Source organism: Boleophthalmus pectinirostris, unplaced genomic scaffold, assembly GCF_026225935.1.
Source record: "Boleophthalmus pectinirostris isolate CB_2022bp ecotype Guang Dong unplaced genomic scaffold, ASM2622593v1 HiC_scaffold_21, whole genome shotgun sequence".
NCBI classification, from domain to species: Eukaryota; Metazoa; Chordata; class Actinopteri; order Gobiiformes; family Gobiidae; genus Boleophthalmus; species Boleophthalmus pectinirostris.
In genome coordinates this window covers 5,605,708-5,627,719 of record NW_026571175.1, presented here as the reverse complement: position 1 = coordinate 5,627,719, position 22,012 = coordinate 5,605,708, and the positions used below count along the sequence as shown (strand labels likewise).

Below are 22,012 nucleotides of genomic sequence, written 5' to 3'. Positions count from 1 at the left end.
AAATGCAGAGGATGAATTAGCCTATTATGTGATTACAGTATTTGTACAGTATTTTATGTATTATTATAGTTTTGACAGTATTATTAATAGGCTACATCTCTACACTTAGATACCTCCACTCTGTCTGTACACGCACACTGATTCAAGTCACCTCCATCTCTGCAGTCCAAAAAATAACTTCTTTGTCCTCCATATTTTTTTTGTACATTTCCTGATGTTTTATGCACTCCCCCTCCCCCCTCTGCCGCGCTCCTCTTCTATGGACACTCTGTTCGCTTTTGGGGTTTGTGTATGTTTGTGTGTGTGCGTGCATGTGTGTATGTGTGTGTGTGTGCGGGTGAAAGGAGGAGGGAGGGGGAGAGAGGGAGGGAGGGGGGAGAGGGGGGCCTGTTCTATAATCACCAATCACAAAACAGAAAGGGGGGGCGGTGGTCGTCATGGAAACCCCAATTGCTTTTTTATCCATACATGTACAGTCGTCGAATTGCGTATTGCATATTGCATGTTATGATTTATATGGGGGAAAATGAACCAGGATAGGAGGAGTTACATGTGTGTGTGTATATATGTGTGTGTGTGTGTGGTTGGAGAGGGAGAGAGGGAGGGAAGGGGGGGCATTTTTTGTCTGGTTGTCATGGCGATGGGGTCAGATTTCCACGTTAAGTGAAAATGTATATATATATACACTATGCTATAAAAACAAAGACGACTCCACCCAACAGGCCTACTACTGCGTGAAGTATACTCTGCAGACTGTGCAAAGAGAAAGATAATGAGATCCAATATGTCTGCTGCCAGAGATAATCAAAAGTGCAGAGGAAAAACAAATACATAATAATAAGGATGTGTTTCAGATGACATCACGACACCCTGTGAGGTTTAAAACCACAGTATGAAAGCTTTTAGTCAAAACACTCAAGTAAAAGCATGGTTGTGTTTATTGCATTGAAAAGCATTTGATTTTACTGTTCCATTTTGGTGCTGTATCAAGGGTACTCACTGCCAGCTCAGTCCTGCATCATCAGAGGTATAATACTCCCTACAACAGAAACATAGCTAGACTGGAGTGGACAACACTATCACAATGTTTGGAGGGTCCATGTCTCCAGGTGCTGGGTCTAGTACTGGTGCTCAATTTATACTTTGCAGTGACGTCACGTTGGGGGTGTTCCACATGTATCTCTATTGGCGAAATGTTCATCAGTTACCATGGTGACACAGTGTATACATTAACAAACAGACAAAAAAGTTTTTCGATAGTATGTGGTTTTAAAGGTGGGGGTAATAACTGCAGCACGGGTAATTCTTGGTGTATGGAAGAATCCTTCTCCTCCAGACTTTAACAGATGGACAATTTGATGAAAATACTCTCCTATGAGACATTATTGGCTTGGTTGAATGATAACATGGACATTTTTGTAAAATCTTGGGCACTGTTTTTGATTGAAATGCCTTTGACAGGTTTGATTGCTCAATTGTCTAAAACACATTTAAAACTGGTACATTGACAAAAGTCTTTGTTTTTCCACTGTATGGATGTGGTATCGGCCTTTTTATTTAGAACTGAAATTACTTGTATTTGTATCAGGTTAAATTGAATGGAAATTAGAGAGTTACGGAGGCTTGTCACATGCACTTTTACTTTTGTTATGGAGTGCACTTGCATATGCATATATACAGTTAAATTTGTTGTTTTATTCCTTTGGCCCAAAGTAATGTGCTGCTGTCTGTTATATTACATGGTAAAAACTGTAAAATAAAATAAAAACTTGAATTACAAAAAAAAAAAAAAAAGAAAAATTTTCAGGAGCTTGTGATCAGTCTGAGTGTTCATGGTTCTGTTTAGCAGTTTGATTTTCAACAAAAAGTTAAGAATGACTGAAAAACTAATGATAGTGAGCTTGTGACTGTAAAGTTACGTGTGAGAGACTTATTTAACAGCACAAATCACCAAACCTGCTGTAGTTTCATCTAAGTCAACTCTTTCTGATTGTAAGTGGACCAAACAGAAAGGCAAAGACAAGGTATAAAAATAAATTTAAATTCAATAAAGTAAAAAAAGGAGATAAAATTAAGAAAATCATGAACAAAAAAGTCGGGCCCAACTGGGGTAACTCAGATCAAACTGAACAGAACAAAACTAACCCAATCAAACAAAGGAACGAGGATGTGTAAATACTTGAGGACCAACTAAAGCTAAACACAAGAGGAAGGAAGGAGGGAGGAATTATATTAAAAAATTAACTAATCTACTAAGTTATCAAAGTAACAAAAAGGCAAATAATTATAATACAGAAAATAATAAGTAATAATAAAGTGACCTTAACACAAACTAAACAAACTAACTTAGTAACACTAACTAAATAGTGTTCCCTCCCTCCTTGTTGAGTCATGATGGTTTCTCCTGAGGGTCCTCTGTCTGGTGCTCAAAAAAACAAAAAGAACAAGTGTAAGTAAATCAGACTTACAGTATATTAACTAAAATGTGTGCACTCAAACTAGAATATAAGTCTAAATAAAGGAATTAAAGTATGTGTAATGTGATTAACTTAATGTAAATGAAATTAAATGAAATTATACTGACACTATGGAGTGGTGGCAGAGGTATCCACCACACTGATTAAATTGTATAAAAAACCTATTAGATTAAAGTATAATTTGAGTAACAGAGCTGCAGACAGAGTGGTGCCTACAGTTAGCCTCATACCTCCAGGAAATGTTGATGACATCAGCTGCAAAGTATCAATAAACCTGCGTTAGAACTTCAGCCTCATGTCTCTTCTCTTCAACTCTCAAGCTACTACAATGTATTCTTCAACACTGACTGTGAGTGGGCTTGCATCTCCACAAACCTGACTCTTATTCAACCTTTGTTCCATAAAAATATGGTTTCTTTGGCTATAATATTCTACAATATGGCATAAAACGTATCTATCTCCATGGAGAATGTTTCAAATTATGGTTTTAACTTTCTGTTTCCGTATCATATAATCATGCAGGTGATGTGGTACCTCCAGAAAGTTCCATACTGTACCTTTAAATAGGTAAGGGTTTGGTGACTACAGTGGGATAAAGTCACCAGTATAAATTACCATCAGCGTTCTTCACCTTTTGTGGAGTTTCCTTTTGGATATTAAGAGGGATACAGATTACTAGGCCCTATATTTATCCAAAATGAGTCTGATTTAAGAGAATGTAAACATGATTCTCACTTCGTGGACAGTTAGTGGTTACTTCTTGGTTAGAGTCAGTTGAGCTATAAAAAAAAGAGAAGAAGAACATTAACAAGTAAACAATAAGCCGTGGAACAACCTGATAAGTGACTACTGGTTAGGAGTGGGCGATATGCCAAAAAAAAAAAAAAAATCATTCCACGATTTTCTTGGAGCCAGATCACACTTTTGATTTATTTGCAATTCACATTTTCTTAATCTTTACACCATGTCTGCGAGGTAAATAAAGCCATCTGCTGTTTCTGAAGGTTCACTCTTCACTGAATTACAATAAGACCATTTCCACAAAAGCGCATAACCACACATGGATGAAATCATGACTCGATCACCACTTCGCCCAGTCCATCTGCTTACACTACACTCTCAGAATACTTTTGAATTCTAAGTTTAGTATTAAGCGTCGTAATCATGAATCATATTTAGAACCAAGTTGGACAGCTCATAGTGTTGGCATAGTGTCAGTGTCTCCCAAAAGCAGCTCTCAACTATGTGGGAGATCATGGATGTTGTTTTAAAGATTGGCAAAACTTGTGTGGTGAACTTAAAGAACCTATATTATTCCAAAAAATGTATTCTTGTGAGCTGCTGTTACCTCCTCAAAAACATACCCAGAGTTGTGTTTTGTTTCATTCACACATGTTCGAGTAACATTTCATCTCCAAAGCTCAAAATGCTCTGTCCACAATCCGTGTTCATTCATTTTTCAAAATAAAACCAAAAATAAGAAAATAAAAAAAACAACAGTTTTCTTCATTATTTGTCTCCAAAACCAAAATGAAAAAATTGGATAATGATTTTATTTTATTTTTTTAAGTTTTCGATTTTGTGTTTAAAAGGCCATTTCCTGTTTCTGTGACTTAAACTGTGATGCCGGACTGAACCAGGACTTAACCAAGACTTAACCAAGACTAAAACAGGACTAAACGAAAACTAAACTGTTTTCAATCCTGGTCTGGTCCTGGTCTGGTCCCAGCGTCAGTCCTGGTCTGGTCCCGGTTTGGTCTCGGTCTCAGTCCCGGTCTTAGTCCTGGTCCTGTTCCCGGTCTCAATCCTGGTCTCAGTTCTGGTCTGATCCCGGTTTTAGTCCTGGTCTCAGTCCTGGTCTGGTCCCTGACCTGGTTTAGTCCTGGTTCAGTCCTGGTTCAGACATCACAATTTAAGTCACAGAAACTGAAAACATGAATCGTTCTCTGTTTTTTCATTTTGGTTTTGGAGACAAATAATGAAGAAAACTGTTGTTTTTTTGTTTTCTTATTTTTTGTTTTATTTTGAAAAATTAATGAACAAATGATACATGGATTGTCCACCTTAACAACTTCCTTTTACATGAGATGAAACAAGCCACTACAATATAAAAGGAACCTACATGTTTTAAAAAACCCAGACTCAGAGCCAAGGTTATGGACACTAATGTGAAAAGAGGAAACTTAACAAAGATATAAAAGAATCAAGTACAATGATGGCATTTTAAAAAAACACAAAAAATCAAAAGCAATGTGTACGTATGAAAAAGAAAACAAATTTGTTGTGCATAATAATGAATATTTCTGTTTGCAGTTGTTTAATAAATGTGCCTGAACTGAAATGTACAGATTTAATTGTTTTAAAGTAACTATTGGTGTTAATGTTTTGTCTTGAAAAGAAAAAAAATGGGCAGATAACATAAGACGACTCTTCTTTCTGCTCCTTTTCATTCATTTCTTGTATGTTTGATGTTGTGACACTGTTGACGTCTTTTTATACTTTATGAAATAAATAAATAAATAAATAAAAATGAATAAATAAACCTTTCTTTTACTAGAGGTGGGAAATCATCCAAATGATTCTAGTGAAGGTGTGGAGTTTAAAAACACAGTGGAGCACTTCCTGTATTACCACATGACATCACAAGTTGGAGGTGAGTGTTTTCTATTTGTGTGTTAAACATGAATGAAACAAAACACAACTCCAGGTCTGTCTGTGATCAGGAAACATGATAACATCAATCAGAAAATAGAGCAATATGGGCCCTTGCTCCATTTTTGGCAACACTTGATTTGAAATAGATAAATCCGATAAAACATTTAAAGGATGGGTAACAGCAGAAGGCCATCACAAATTCACATTGTTCAGTCTGGGTCTCAATAATTTACATTTGGAGCTGGGTGGAAGGGGGAAGGGGCTGGGCTGATGGAGGGAGGTGAGGCTTTGTTCCTGAGTTTTTGATCAAATCGCTGCAGCAGACCCCAAATCTGAATGCAGTTTCTCCGATAAACCGCACTCAATTGCAATTTCTGCTTTTGAATCTTGATTTGCATAATACAATTTGATAATGAAATGTCCAGCGAGCCTCGAGGTAAAATGCTGTAGATTCAAATGTAATTTACTGGGAACAATGTCACAGTTGTTACAGGTTAAAGCAGGGTTGTATTTGTCACTTAAAGGACCCGTATTACACAAAATGATTTCTTGTGAGCTGTAACACATATCTGGAGTTCTGTTTTGTTTCATTTACGCATGTTTGAGTAATCCTGCATTATTAGTCTGTCTACATCTCCAAAGGTCAAAATGCTCCGTTCCAGTTTGATGTCATGTAGTGGTAGTTTTCAAATTGGCAATTCCAGGGTTGAAACTATACATATGATTCTAGTGAAGATGTATGGAGATTAAAAACACAATGGCGCACTTCCGGTATTACAACATGACATCACAAGGTAGAGCAGAGTGTTAGTGATGCAGAAACAACATTAGAAAATAGATCAGATTTAAAGGTGCACTATGGAAATTGTATAGAAGAATCACAGGAAATGTTTCACAGTAGAAACTATAGTTTGCCAGTTCATATTGTTTATTGTGTATTGTGAATGTAAACCATAAATTGCAGTTCTGAGCAGTTTCTTTCTTTTGTCAGAATTGCAAACAAAATATGGTCTCCGAACTTCTCAATCTGTTTTTATGAATTCATTCCAACTACGCCATCTTGTATTGTCATGGTCATGGACTTTGTATGGCGGTAATGTTTTACTGAAGTGTGGCACTGACTAAACTTAGGTGTTTTTTGGCCGAAAGGGTAAAGATTTTATTCGTTTTGGCCTTTCATGCTCACAGAGCCGGCATTTCGGGTGGGAGAAAATGGTGTTCCAGAGTGGAGAAATCTAAGAACGCCGGTGTTGTGTTGTAGCCTGATTCATCAGTCTGACCTCGCAGCATTAGAATTCTTTCGCTCGATGGTAGGTGGGTGCTTTTTTTCATTTGACCAATCGCTGATATTTAATCGTGATGTATGTAATGCGCCGCTAACGGGGCTAACTGGTATATTAAGCTTTTTCCAAATCCCGTAGGAAGAAGGACAATAACGTTTTTTCCCATGATAAAATTCACCAAACATTCTCGTTGTTCCAGCTTTAAATCCTCGATCTCGGGAATCATTGCCAACACTGAATATATGGCTCTTCGCTGTTTGGCTGGTGCCCGAACTCACACTTCTCACAAACCATCTAGTGTATTCCGATTCCTGACCTAGTCGCTGGAGACAAATGAAATTGAGTGGAGGCACTAGGTGGCGCCAGCCTGGCTAGTTGCGTTGTAGTGTGGAGAAGCATACCACAGCTTTTGGAAAATGATAACATCACGACCCCGTCATCGCCACGTGAGTTTGTTTGTTGCGGAATAGGAAGGACTTTATGTGCATGCACTCTGTAGTATTGTGTACAGTGGCTCTGGCTGTATCCTGTTTACAGCACCACATACAGGTGTGGCATGTGTATTATATCATTTTCATTCCATGTTCTATTGTCGTCTGGACGTGAATATTTATTGATCTGACACGTGTGGATGCAATTTTTTTTCAACCCGCAAAATAATAAAAAAAAATATCCAGGAGCGTTGTTGTATGGATGTACCCAAACGCATCACTGTAGAAATTGGGGTCAGGTTGGGAAGGACATCTGGCATAAAATAATGTTTAAAAATGTGTACTTTCAAACAGGGTTACAGCTAACAATTATTTTAGTAGTTGACTAGTCAGCGACATTTTATTTCGATAAGTTATCAAATAGTCAAATTGTTATTTCTATTGTACATCAAGTTTAAGGTGCAATTTATTATCCCTGTAGGGAAATTAGTCCTCTGCATTTGACCCATCCTTCAGTGTCTCTGGGTTAAACCTGGTCAGGACTAAATCAGATGGAGGATTTGACTTCTGGTTTTGGAACTTTTATATCAGCCAAAAAAAGTAAAGGTTAAAATATGGTGACTGGAGGCTTTTAGATAGAGAATACTTAGAAATACAGTGATATTTTCTTTTCTTCTTTTCTTTTTCTTCTTCTTTTTGGACATTCCAATTTCACTATCACTGTCTTTGTTACAACAATTATTTATTTATTTTTGTATGTGCTTTCGAGTCTAGACAAAGATTATGATTACAAGTACGATTATTATGATTAATCACCGCAACCCTACTTTCAATCTGGTTCTTTTTGCCTCCAACTCAAATGATCTGCACCGTATTTGAAAACTGTACACAAGTTGGCTGTTCAATTCCCATAACCTATCTCCTATACTTACTGTAAAAGAGATATTCTATTGTGTTGTCGCCCATTCAAAGCTTAACACTCATTTTTTCCAAATTGTGGTCTAACCCAGCACCCACATACAAGCCGAGCGACAGTCCTTTCCACAGAGATTCAAATGGAACAAATGTCTTGCATATTACTGAGTATGAAATCGAGAATCACATATTTTTCGCCGCTTGGGACGAGACATACTGTACCATATTAAACAGGAAATCATAGTGACGAGCACGGGAGAGGGGGAGGGGTGAATGCAAAGAAAAGAGAGAATTAGCCCTGCGCGATTATTATGGGATGGCAGAGACTGGTGCACAGAGGAGGAAGTGTGTGTGGGCGGTTATTTATGCCATTGCGGGGACTCAAATCTGTATGCGATCTACGGCTTGAAAGACGGGAAAACATGTAATTGCGATTTTTCCATCTCGAATTGAGATAGCGAAGGATTCTGTCCACAGTTCACATTTAAAAGCTCCTACATCACGCTTATGTGTTTTGTTTCGTTCACACATGTTTGAGTAATGCTTTATTATTAGTCTGTCCGCATCTGTTCCACCTTGTGATGTCACGAAGCGGTAGTTTTCTTTTTAACACCTACGTTTTAGATTTTGTTTAGTAGGATTCAATGCTGAAATGATCCGAATGACTAGGGTGAAGGTGTATGGAGTTTAAAAACACAATGGAGCACTTCCTGTATTACCACATGACATGAGTGCTTTCCTTTTTAAAGAAGAGCCTAAATAAGTGGGATTTGTGCGTTAAACATGTGTGAATGAAACAAAACACAACTCCATGGGCCCTCTAAACATGTTCAGGACAAAAAGACTGAAATCTGAGCTGCCAAACTGATACAAGAATTGAATTTCAGAACATGTTTGTACACATCTAAACTTCAGGGTTAGCTGTGTTTATGCAGAATAAAATGGGTGATTTTGTTGTTTGTGGAGGAAATTATGATTCTAATTCAAATTCCGATTTTGGTTGCGATTAATCTCGGAGCCCTATGTGGACAAAAACAGCTCCCCATGATGTAAATTCTTAAAGGAACTGTACCAGATTTTTCCCATATATTTGAGCAAAATGATATAGATATATTGTACAAGCAGAACTTGAGGTCAAAATAAATCCACGGTCTGCGTCTAATTATAAAGCGTTTTGTTGGCCTATAATGAGGAAGTGTGTGTTAACATGCTAGCTGTTCTTAGTGTTACTGTTATGGGAACCGTCCACTCTGGCCTCTGAAAGTTTAAAAAAGAACTTACAAGTCCTGGTTTAGCTCTGCTTTAGTTCTGGTTTAGTCCTACTCTAGTTATGGGTTAGTCCTGATTTAGTTCTGGTTTAGTCCTAGATTAGTCCTGATTTGGTCCTGGTCTAGTCCTACTTTAGTCCTGGTTTAGTACTAATTTAATCCTGGTTTAGTCCTGGTCTAGTTGTAGTTTAGTTCTGACATAGTCCTGGTTTATTTCTGGTTTAGTTCTAATCTAGTCATTTTTTATTCCTGATCTAGTCCTGGTTGAGTTCTGGTTTAGTCCTAATGTAGTTCTGGTTTATCCTGGTTTAGTCCTGATCCAGACCTGGTTTAATCTTGGTCTAGTCATGGTCTAGTCCGAGTTTGGTTTTAGTTTAGTCCTGGTTTAGTCCGGGTTTAGTTCTAGTTTAGTCCTGGTCTAGTAATGGTCTAGTCCTGGTATAGTCGTAGTCTAGTTCTGGTTTAGTCCTGGTTTAGTTCCTGGTTTAGTCCTGATATAGTCCTGGTTTAGTCCTTATCTAGTCCTGATGTAGTCCTGGTCTACTCCTGGTTTAGTCCTGGTCCAGTCTTGGTTTAGTCCTGGTCTAGTCCTGATTTAGTTCTAGTTTAATCCTGATCTAGTCCTGGTTTATTTCTGGTTTAGTCCTGGTTTAGTTCTAGTTTAATCCTGGTCTAGTCCCGGTTTAGTTCTAGTTTAGTCCTGACCTAGTCCTGGTTTATTTCTGGTTTAGTTCTAATCTAGTCATGGTTTAGTCCTGGTTGAGTTCTGGTTTAGTCCTGATGCAGATCTGGTTTATTTCTGGTCTAGCCGTGGTTTAGTCCTGGTCTAGTCCTATTCTAGTCCTGGTTTAGTCCCGGTCTAGTCCTGGTTCCAGTCCTGGTCTAGTCCTGGTTTAGTCCTGATCTAGTCCTGATCTAGTCCTGGTCTAGTCCTGGTCCTGTCCCGGTCTAGTCCCAGTTCTCACATGGCGTTTGTGTAATTGTGCCTTAGTCAATATAATGTCCCCAACAAAGCACGGAAACCCAACATGTGTGTGTATATGTGTGTGCGTATGGAGGGGGGAGTATTATGGGATGTCGTCTGGTGGGGGAGGGGCAGAATAAAGATGGGGTAATAAGGATCAGAGGTGGGGGTAGAGACTGGACCAGGTCTGGATTTTGGTGACAAGGTTTTGGGGGTAAAGTCAGGTTGGTTAGATACTGAAATTTATGCAACCAGTGCGCTGTGAGTCGTAAAGGACGCTTCTTCCACTAGAATATAAAAAGTGAACACGTACTAGAGCTGGATTTCTATGTTAAGAATTTATTACTGTTTTTTTTTTTTGTTTGTTTGTTTTTAAAGCCAGATGGCCTTCCAAATCGATCTATGCATTCAGTGTGGTATAAATTCTATACTAAGACATGGTACTACTGTTAATGAAATCACAAAATGACAATACAAGACAAATGACTTCTTCTATTTATCCTTCCTAATATAAAAGTACTATAATTTACTTTCTATTGTAAAGACCGCTTAGTGCAATGATGAAACAGTAAGCATGAAGTGTAAACCATGTACTTTATCCTATTGCTCAATCAAAAGTTCCAAAGTCCAATTCCAATTTTAGATTATGTCTGAAGTAATATTTCTACGACTAGTAGTAGTACCATTAGAATAGTGGTAGTATTAGTAGCTGTAATACCTCGGGTTTAGTAGTTTAAGACTGTTTTACACTATGGCATGTTTTATTGTCTTGAATTATTTACAAAAAGCAATAAAAACAGATTTGCATAATTACTTGCGTCATATGCGACAATGTTATGACCATCAGGGTTTTATATACAGGAAGTTCCATATAAATACTATACTATATTGAGGTCAAACTTCATAACAGTTACACCCTAATTAGCCTTTTAGTCTAATTAGTCTAATTAGTCTTTTTCTTCCCACATGCTACAGAAATGAACAATAAAATGTATGTATAGTGGATATGATGAAGAAGGGAATGAGTAATATTTTCATTGCACTAAGCCAGACATGTCAAACTCAGGCCCGGGGGCCAAATTTGGCCCATAATATAATTATATTTGGCCCGCAAGATTATATCAAATATGTATTAGAGCTGTCTGCCGGCTACAGAGTTATTATTTTATATTATGCTTGATCTGGATTCAATGTTTAAGCAAAATGATTATTAAACATTTACTTAAATAACAAAAGGTTTAATATTACATATCTCGAAAAAAGAGAAAACATGCAGATGTTGCTGAAATTTTTCAATAAATATTTAGTTTGACCCACGATTTGGTGCCAGTTTTTAATTTCGGGCCTCTGTGAATTTGCGTTTAGCACCCCTGCACTAAGCCAAACATTTTAACCTTCAAGCCTCAGTTGATTTTAAAATGGTACTTATCTGTTTTTGCAAATAAACTCTTAAAATTCTTAATTCATAATGAACAAATAGTGTATTAAGAATGACCATGCTTAAAAACAAATTATTTAAGGAGTTAGGAGTCAAAAGATAGAGTTTTAATTAAGAAGTTACAAAACCTGGATCATTCTTAAAACTATTTGTTTATTATGAATGAAGTCTTGTTTCATTATTTTTTATTAAGACTACTAAAGTGTAGTTATAGTGTTAAAGAGTAACTCTATATTATGTTGACCATTCCACTTAGAAACAATGCATGTACCTATTTACTTGGGTTTTACTTTTATTATGGTTTAATTCTAACATCTAAAATCATAATTTATTTATAATGTATTCTTAACTGTGTACTTGCCCCTATATATTAATATAAAAAAAAGATATAAAAAGTTACTGAGCCTGAATCATTCTTACTAAACTCTTTGTTCATTATGAATTAAGTCTTTGTTCATGCTTTATTAAGGGTAATTAAAGAGCTCATGTTACGCTACTTTCTGAAGCTAAGTTATAATGTTTTCTCATTACAAACATACCTGGAGTTGTGTTTTGTTTCATTCACACATGTATTTTTATTTCACTCATACATTAACACACAAATCCTGCATGTTTAGACTGAGTTCTTCTCTCAAAACAGAAAACACTGTTCCAACTTGTGATGTCACGTGGTAATACAAGAAGTGCCACACTGTGTTTTTCAACTCCGTACACCTTCACTAGAATCATTTGGTTGATTTCAATCCTGGAATTTCCCATCTCTAGTAAACATCTCCCATCTCTAGTATCTTGAAATTTACCGCTTCATGACATCACAAGGTGGAACAGAGCATTTTGAGGTTTGGAGATGTCGACAGACTTAAAATAAAGTGTTACTCAAATGTGTGAATGAAACAAAACACAACTCCAGGTATGTTTTTGATGCGCTAACAACATTATAACATGGCTTAAAGTTCACAAGAGTCAGTTTGGTGTAATATAGGACCTTTCAAGTACAGTTAATATGTATTACTTCATATTTTACTGACCATTCCACTTTAGAACCATGGTTATTATTTTACACTGACTTCATTCTTGCATCTAAAATCACACTTTATAATGTATTCTTATTGCTGTCTCCTCCCTCTACATGCTTGCAACATCTGATTAGACTTGAACTTAAGCTCTGAGACAATCCTCTGGGGACAGACTGTACGGGCCTCGCTGCTGTCGCCGCCATTTTGAGTGTTACCTCCTTAAAATAACGCAGTGCACGGTTCCTTAGCCTCGTGCACATGATTATAGCCTCGCACGCCCATCCCCCACTGAGTCTGCCTCTCTCTCTCCCTCTCTCTCACACGCACGCACGCGCACACACACATGCACACACACATGCACACACACACCCAAACTACCCCCCACACCCCACACACCCCACACACACTCACCCCCCTCGCCTCCCCGTTCGAATTCATAGTGCACAAAACAAAGGGCAGACCATAATATTCGCCGTCGCCGCACAGTACGCATGGCAACCGGTTATGTCATAGAGAAATGAGAGGAGACGCGAAGGGGCCTCCGAGTGTCTGGGTCGTAAAATACTGTAAATATATGTGACTCATTCCCACAGACAGTCGCTTCCATTGGTTCTGAGAGTGTGTATGTAAATACACATACAGTACTAGAAATGAATACTACTGTGTACTACTTCTACTATGGAAGTACAAGGTGATTATATGGATTGTGAGCATTCAAATCTAATCTTTTTGCAGTACTTTCCACTACTGCTATACATACTACTACTATAACCAAACCACAAACTACTATTAGTACTGATGCAGACAGACAACAACAACTACGACTACTACTACTACTACTACTATTAAAAGCACAACTTTTAGTAAGCAAAATAAAGAGTCATTCCTTCTGATAGTCAGTTAGGTTCACTTTAGACTATTATACTACTACAACTACTACTGCTACTGCTACTGCTACTGCTACTACCACTACCACTACCACTACCACTACCACTACCACTACTACTACTAATACTATTAAAAGCACAACTCTTTGTAAGCAAAATAAAGAGTAATTCCTTCTGATAGTCAGTTAGGTTCACTTTAGACTACTATGGTAAATGGTCACATTTTTCTATAGCGCTTTTCCACGTTCAAGGCACTCAAAGCGCTTTACAACAAGGAACCACTCACCCATTCACACACACATTCACACACCAGTGTACGCAGACACTGTGGGCAAGGTGGGTTAAGTGTCTTGCCCAAGGACACAACGACAGCATTCATCTGTGGGAGCTGGAATCACACCAGCAACCTGTGGGTCAGTGGATCTGACCACTCAACCTGTGATGAGCTGGATTCGAACCGCCAACCTTCAGATCAGTGGGCAAATGCTCTACCAACTGAGCTACTGCCGACCGTAGTACTGCTACTGCTACTGCTACTGCTACTGCTACTACTACTATTAGTACTATTAAAAGCACAACTTTTGTAAGCAAAATAAGGAGTCATTCCTTCTGATAGTTAGTTAGGTTCACTTTAGACTACTTCTATTACTACTAATACTACTATTACTACTACTACTACTGCTACTACTGCTACTGCTACTTACTACTACTACTACTACTACTACTACTACTACTACTACTACTACTACTGCGATTACTTTCAATTACAACTGCTACAAATACTACTACTACAACAAAACCGATACTTACCACTACTTACCACTACTACTATTAGCATTAACTCAAATACTACTACTACTACTACTACTACTACTACTACTACTACTACTACTACTACTACTACTACTGCTCTAACATAACTGTGCCCCTTTCTAATGTGGTTTTAAACTACAAATGGGAAATACACTGGCTGAACAAGCATCATATAATTTGCAAAAATATGAGCTGTATCGGATTATTTTGGTAAATACTTACTTGTTAAAGACTTGATAGGACTTGAAACTCAAAACACTGGAGTTGGGATTTGACTTGGATTTACCTGAAACAAAACAGAGAGTAATGGAGCGTTCACTAAAACCACATTAAAATCAGGACAGAACTGAGACTAAACCGAGAACTAAACATGAACAAAGCCAGGGCTAAACCAGGACTAGAATAGGACCAAACCCTGTCTACATCGATGTGAAAAGCTCCTATATTACACAGAATAGAAACTTCTGAGCTTTAAGCCATGTTTTAATTCTGTTACTTCATCAAAAACATACCTGGAGTTGTGTTTTGTTTCATTTACATACATTTTTGAGTAACCCTGCATTATTAGTTTGTCTACATCTCTAGTTCCACCTTGTGATGTCATGTAGTGGTAATTTTCACGTTGAAATGATCCAAATGACTCTAGCAAAGGTGTATGAAGCCTAAAAACCCAGTGGGGCACTTCCTGTATTATCACATGACATCACAAGGTGGAACACTGTCTGACTGAGAGAAGAACTCAGCCAAAATATGTATATACGTGTGAATGAAACAAAACACAACTCCAGGTATATTTTAGATAAGGAAACAACATTATTAACAACACACACTATAGGACCTTTTAACAAGAAAAAAAGTATTTCCAGCTAATAATACCACTCAACAGAAGTTCAAGTATTCCGAAATACTTTGACAAAAAGACTGTAGTTAATTAAATATAAAGATGACACGCTCCATTTACAAAATAGCCAGATATAGCACTTCTGTATCCCTCTGCTAATGAATTATTAATGCAAGATTTCTATAGACCTAGGGCTCCATTCACATAGCATCCAAACCTTAACCTAACCTTCACTTAACTCTCTTAGTGTTATTAAGTGTCTTATCTGATAAAACACTCTATCCTGTTAGCATGTGTGGTTAGTTGCCATAATTCAAGTCTTAAATACAAATCAAAACGGATGAATACCTCGTCACTGCTCATATCCTTCCCCTCCTAAAATAGAAACCAATGAGATGGGCAGAGTTACGTCATGATTTTGTGGTTCTGTGCACTTCCTGTTTAGTTTTGAGTGATATAACACAGTTTGGCACTTCTTTGGAACCTCTGGTCTCAAATGGCTCATGGGACAGTTACGATTCTTCTCCTGTAAAAAAATAAAAAATAAAAAAATCACATTAGAAAAATCTTGTGTAAAATATATCCATTGGTTTCAACTTAGTGTTACATGGAGCCATTCTGAGGACAGTTTGCCATGAAAAAATATCATATTTAGTTTAATTTGTTGGTAATTGCTATGGCAACAGCCCTAACTTTTTATCATTTAGAAAACTATGGATATACGAACCAGGAAGCACTAACCAATCAAGGTTCCAATGTGAATTTATTATGTAACTTTCCTGGTGGAGAGCGCATTACCTGCTTGTCTCTATAGATATGTTATTATTTTGCTATTAATGTTCCACAGTACGGCATTAAACTTATCAGTCCTCACCAGGCCATGTTAGAGGTCAAATTTGTGGAGAGGCGCTCCGACCCTGCTCACAGTAAAAACACGTTTTCTAGGTATATTTTCTGAAATTAAAACACCTATAATTGAATAAATGCTGACAGATATGTTTAAATCCATATTGTGGAACATTTCAGGCAAAGCGATACTATGGAGACAAACACATGACTTTCCCTCCACCAGAAAAGTTACACAATGTGCCTTTAAAGTAGTCTACAGCAACATAATCAGTGGAGTTATTGATTTGAAAGTCATGTTTTTAAGCTTCTTGAACACACACAGCTCTTCTTTTAGTGACAAAGATTGAATTTATAGCACTGAAGTATGATTTTTAGTTCTTATTCTGCAAATATAGTCTGTAAAAACGCATGAGTCTGTAATAAATGCACTGTATGTCTATAATTTGTTTATGGTTGTTTTTATTGTCTCACTATGGAAGTATAAGTATTCAATCAAATTTATTCGTAGTACTTTCCCCTAGTGCTGTGACAACCAAACATAAACTACTATTAGTATACACCGGCTACTACTATTACTAGTACTAACCTTACTACTACTATTGCTACTACTGCTACTGCAATTACAACTACTACTTAACAAGTACAGCTGCTACTGCAACAAAACAAAAACTATTACTTTTAGTACTGATTATGCTGCACTTTGAGCTTCTGGCACATGTTTTCCAATGTGTTGTTTTTACTACAATTGTCAAATAAATTACTCTAACTAAAATGGTTGGTGAGTTTTCTTTAAGTAAGCGTGCATAGAGTTTTAATCACGAAACTTTTGATTGTAAGACAAATTCAGCTTTCCACTCTTGCACAGGAGTAGATCAGCCCTGTTACCTCCTGCACCTTTTAACCAGTAGTTCTACAGTAGCTCCTCTCTCACTCATATCTTTGTTTAGTCAGACGAGTGCACGTGGCCGGCCGTGCACGTGAGCCTACACACAAGAACAAGAAAAAAAAAAAAAAAGAAGAAAAAAAAAAAAAAAACCCCGAAGGGTCAGGTTTCTGCTCAATCCCATGATGCATCACTTCTCTTCCTCCTGGCTCCTCCCTCCAGCTGGTCGCCCAGGGCAACGCACTCATAATGAGGTCAGATGGACATCCCATAATACTCCGCCGCAGTGGCACAGAGCCGTGTCAGAGGTGTCAGGGAGAGAGACAAGATGGCCGACACCAAAATGACTTCACAACCTGCAAGAGATGGGGTCAAAAGAGTAAAGTTTATCAATGAGAAATCTGATACTGAGAAGCGCAGGGATTATTATACTCTTCATCTAAACAACAGTAAAGTCATTCTGATTGGGAAAAACAAATAGAAAGAGAAGAGTGAACTTAAGCCTCATAAGTGGAAGTACTTAAACCGCCTATATTACGCTACTATCTGATCTAAGTTATTTTTCTTCACCTAGAGTTGTGTTTTGTTTCTGCATATTTAGGCTATCTCTTAAATAGAAAACACGCTGTTCCACCTTATGTCATGTGGTATAATAGAGGAAGTGCTCCACTGTGTTTTTAAACTCCATACACCTTCACTAGAATACTTTGGATAATTTCAACCCTGGAATTGCCCATCTCTATTGATCTAAAGGTAAAAAGTAGCTGTTCAGATGAAAACTACCACTACATGACATCACAAGGTGGAGAGATCATTTTGAGCTTTGAAGATGTAGAAACTCAAAAACTGTTAAAGGGTTACTCAAACGTGTGTAAATGAAATAAAACACATCTCCAGGTGTGTTTGTGATGAAGTACCAATGTTAAAACATGTCTTAAATCTTGAAACTCCAAAAAATCCCTTTTGTGTAATATAGGACCTTCAAAGTTGCACTATGTAACTTTTCTGGTGGAGGATTAGTCACTGGGAGTATGCATTTTTTCATTTACATGTGTTTTATTGCCAACATACTTTGACAAACATGCACTCTTACTATGGGGGGGTCACTTCTCCACTGATCTGACCTGTGACTTGACCTGGTGGTTTCAGCTGCTTGTCTCTATGGATATATATATATATATATATATGCTGTGGAAAATTACAGGCAAAGCAATAGCACCTCTGCAGAGACAAGCAAGTGACGGATTGTCCACCAGGAAAGTTTCATGGCGCACCTTTAAATTATGTACTCAGACTGAAGTAGAGGTTGTCCAAATTGTTTTAACTAAAGTAAAACAAGAACAAACAATCCCACTGAACTTTTAGCCTTTACACCAAAAGCCACTGGAATTGCTCCCTGTCCGTGTGTAGTTTTTGTTACAGTATAAACTAAAAACACAGATACACGCTGTCTACATCCTGCTCGGAGTAAGTGATATGCAGATTTAACCAATCACAGTGAAGCGTGACCTTAATGAAAACACAACTATAACACTGATTGAGTGTTTAAAAGTGGAAGTTTCACCAAGATGCTCTTTAAACTGAAGATCAGAGTTATTATAAAACAAAAGCAGAGGCACTCAATTTGTTTACAAACCTATCTATAACTATGACCAAATCCAGGCCTTATAGATCCATGATTGACTTGGAGATTGGACAATTTTTCTTTCATCCCACGGCTCTCAATTAGCAGCGGCAACAGCACAGCCTGGCTATCTGCAACCTCTTTCTTTAATCAAAGGGTCACTGTCCCATTTTACTGCATCCATAAATCTTCTCTTTGGTCTTCCCCATCATGGCAGCTCTAACCGCAGCATCCTTCAATAGCTACTCTTCCTCCTCTGTACATGTCCAAGCATCTCAATATCAAAATTGAATCTCAAAAACATTTTAAATAAGCTGTCTTGACATATGTATCTCTGTTCTAGTCTGCTCCTGAGTGTAACTACCTCTGAAATATATTTTACAACAAATTCCACAAATAAAAATCTAATTTTTTTTTTTCTGATAATTAAAAATAAACGTCAAAGTCTTCTATGTGATAACTGTAAATCTCCACATGAGGCAGTGCTGCAGTTATAGTAACGCCGCATGCGCGAGAAGAAGACAGAACATGGCTGCCGACTGTGTTTGTTTACATTTTTAGCATTAGCCACATGCTAACACTGCTACACACAAAAAGAGACATTGTGCTTGTTTAAACCACTTATTCATCATTATTTATTTGTAACATAAAATCGAATACTTATTTGAAGATATTTAAGGCCGTGTAACTGAAATTTCGAAATTATATTGTGTTGTTTTCTTGCCATACTCTGATTTGTTTTGGTTAGCATTAGCCTTTAGCGTGTTCAATTAATCCTTCGATTTGCATATATAAATGGTTTGAACATGTACTTAAACGTCTAATTTAGAAACGTATTTTGTATGAATAAATATATTTACTTTATGTATGTTAGTATGACAGTAATAAGCCACAAATTAAGCTAGGAATCGATCAAAACAGGCGAGTGATCACACCAGTAGAAGGCGTCATTGCACTTGTGGATTTGAACTTGCGCACTGTCAACTTTACGTCCCCAAAAAGAAGACGTGCATCCGCAGAGGAGCAAAACAAACACGAAGAGGCAAAAAAATGGCGCAAAGAGAGCGACTCAGGGCGATGCTGAACGAGCGCCTGGCCTCGACTGGAGACGGCATCTGCGACCTTTTTGAAGGCAAGATCCGAGAGTACGAGAAGGAAGTGAACTTTCTCAATGAGGAGTTCAATTTACGCCAGAAAATGCTGGATGCAGCTATGAAGCAAGGTAAGCATTCTTCACATAATTCAATTAAGACCACTATTCTTTATGGACATTTTTAAGACATTGCATCAAAATACTGCATGCACTGAATCATTAGCGACTTGCCACCATCATGAATTGATTGCATAAAAGTCAAGACAGATTATATGCATGCATACTCACTCATATTTGTACTTGGGAGAAGGAGTTTTAAATTAGAATTATGCCTTTTACTTTGATGCATTATGACTGCTGTCTGAAATCTTGCTGTCTACTATGGCCCCTTTAAAGCGTGGGGCTATTTTCAGATCTATATTTTAATGGTGTTTCCTCGTCAAAAACATGACTGCAGTCGCTTTTCTTTTAAACACATAAATCCTGTAGATTTAGGCTTCTTCTCTCAAACAGAACACGCCACCTTGTGATGTCATGTGGCAATACAGGAAGTACTCCACTGTGTTTTTAAACCTGGTAAATTGTCACATTTTTATAGCTCTTTTTCCACCTTCAAAGCACTCAAAGCGCTTTACAACAAGGAACCACTCACCCATTCATGCACACTTATACACCAGTGTATTCAGACACTGGGGGCGAGGTGGGTTAAGTGTCTTGCCCAAGGACACAACAACAGCATTCATCTGTGGGAGCTGGACTCAAACAACCAACTTATGGGCCAGTGGATCTGACCTCTCAACCAATGATGTTTATGTCAACAGTGGGATTCAAACCGCCAACCTTCAGATCAGTGGACAAACACTCCAAATGAGCTCCTGCCGCCCATTAGACCTTCATTATCTTTTCATTCACTTCAATCATTTGGATAGTTTCAGCCCTGCAATTGGCAATCTCGACAGAAACAAAAGGTAAAAGGTAGCTCTTGAAAACTACTGCTTCATGACATCACAAGGTGGAACAGAGCATTTTGATCTTTGGATTACTCGAACATGTGTGAGTGAAACAAAACACAACTCAAGGTATGTTTTTCTGGAGATAACATTATAAAATGGCTTAAAGCTCACAAGAGTCAATCTTGCATAATATAAGACCTTGAACTTAGTAGGAATGCATTTTTTATTAATAATTTTGGCATTTCACTCCAAAAATGTGGTTCTTCAAATAAGATTTACACATTGGCATTGTCTATCAAGTCTGTGTGATAAAATATTACTGAAATGGTTTGTCACTGTAGAGCACATATCACTTCATATAAATTCACTTATGTTATCAGAATATGTTGAACTTTGTGCTAGTTTTGTTTCATATGGATTAGCCTAGTAATGACATAGACATTAACAATAAACCATGATAAAACATCTGCTTTTTGCAATATGTGTCATGGCAAAATTGACCATAGATTTCCTGCCCTCCAGCTAAATTTAAAACTGTTAAAACCGGCTCTATAGAATGATGTGGCTTGTCAAGTTTAGGGTTGCCAAAAGTATTGAAAATCAGATACTACTCTACACTAAAACTAGTATTGACTATAGACTAGTATACGCCCATGGACCACTATGGAACCTACCTGGACCACTGAGGGATTACACAAATATAATGCCACATGGGAATATTAAAGAAAGTACTACAATTTAATGCTGAAAATAAATGACATTCTGTTGTCTAAAGATTTTTTTTTAAATTATTATTATCATAGTATTTGAATTGGTATTGAGTCTATCCCTTAGTATCAAAATAGTTTTCGAAATTTTTGTATCATAAGTTAACAACACTAGTCGAGTTACTATCCAGTGCTGACCTTTATGTCTTTGTCAACAGGAATGCCGGTGGTGATGTTGTGTGATGAGGACGAAGCAGGACCCAGTGAAAATGCAGCATCTCAAGATTCACCTCAAATTGAACAAGAGACAGACAAACCTAAGCAACAGAAGGACAGCTCTTAAATCAGGACTCAAGTGACCAAAACTGTCACATCATTATATTTTTTTGTCTCCTTCCTGGGACCATGCTTGCATCTCTAAGGATACCAGAATGAGCTCGCCAGTTCAGTTGAGATTGTGATGTTTTAAAAGAGGACTCATTTTTAAAACCTATGATGTAAAACATCTTAAGAAACATAAAGTAATATGTGTCTACCTTCTTGAAAAATACTTTATGCTATATGTCATTTAATGCTGACTCCAATGAACTGGACATAGTTTTTGTTGTATTGTTATAATGATGCAAAAAGCTCTCCTTCCCGGGACCATGCTTTTGGATACCATAATGAGATCACAGATTCAGTTGAATGTATAACGTATACATTCTATCCTTGGTGACTGGAATGGATTCATTTTAAACATCTGTGATCTAGAAGTTGATCTATAAGTGTTGCTAAAGACTTAAATGTTCTTCACAGAATGAAAACAATATTATTTCACATATTATGTGATGTAAAGTTTATAAAGAAATTATTTAGTTTGCCAGGATGAATAAAAAATGCAATTTTTTTTTTAAAAGAGAAGCTCAAAGCTGT

At 37.3% G+C, this 22,012-nt stretch overlaps 1 long non-coding RNA gene across 1 annotated transcript; it reads right to left on the bottom strand.

The window, feature by feature from the left end:
* Nucleotides 1–946: 946 nt before the first annotated feature.
* LOC129410108 (uncharacterized) lies at nucleotides 947–16,837 on the bottom strand. Its single transcript, XR_008632732.1, has 5 exons — nucleotides 16,723–16,837; nucleotides 15,337–15,514; nucleotides 14,370–14,433; nucleotides 3,213–3,256; nucleotides 947–3,123 (listed from the first exon to the last, which is right to left on the bottom strand). It is a non-coding gene; the product is annotated as an uncharacterized LOC129410108 (long non-coding RNA).
* Between the last annotated feature and the right edge of the window lie 5,175 nt (nucleotides 16,838–22,012).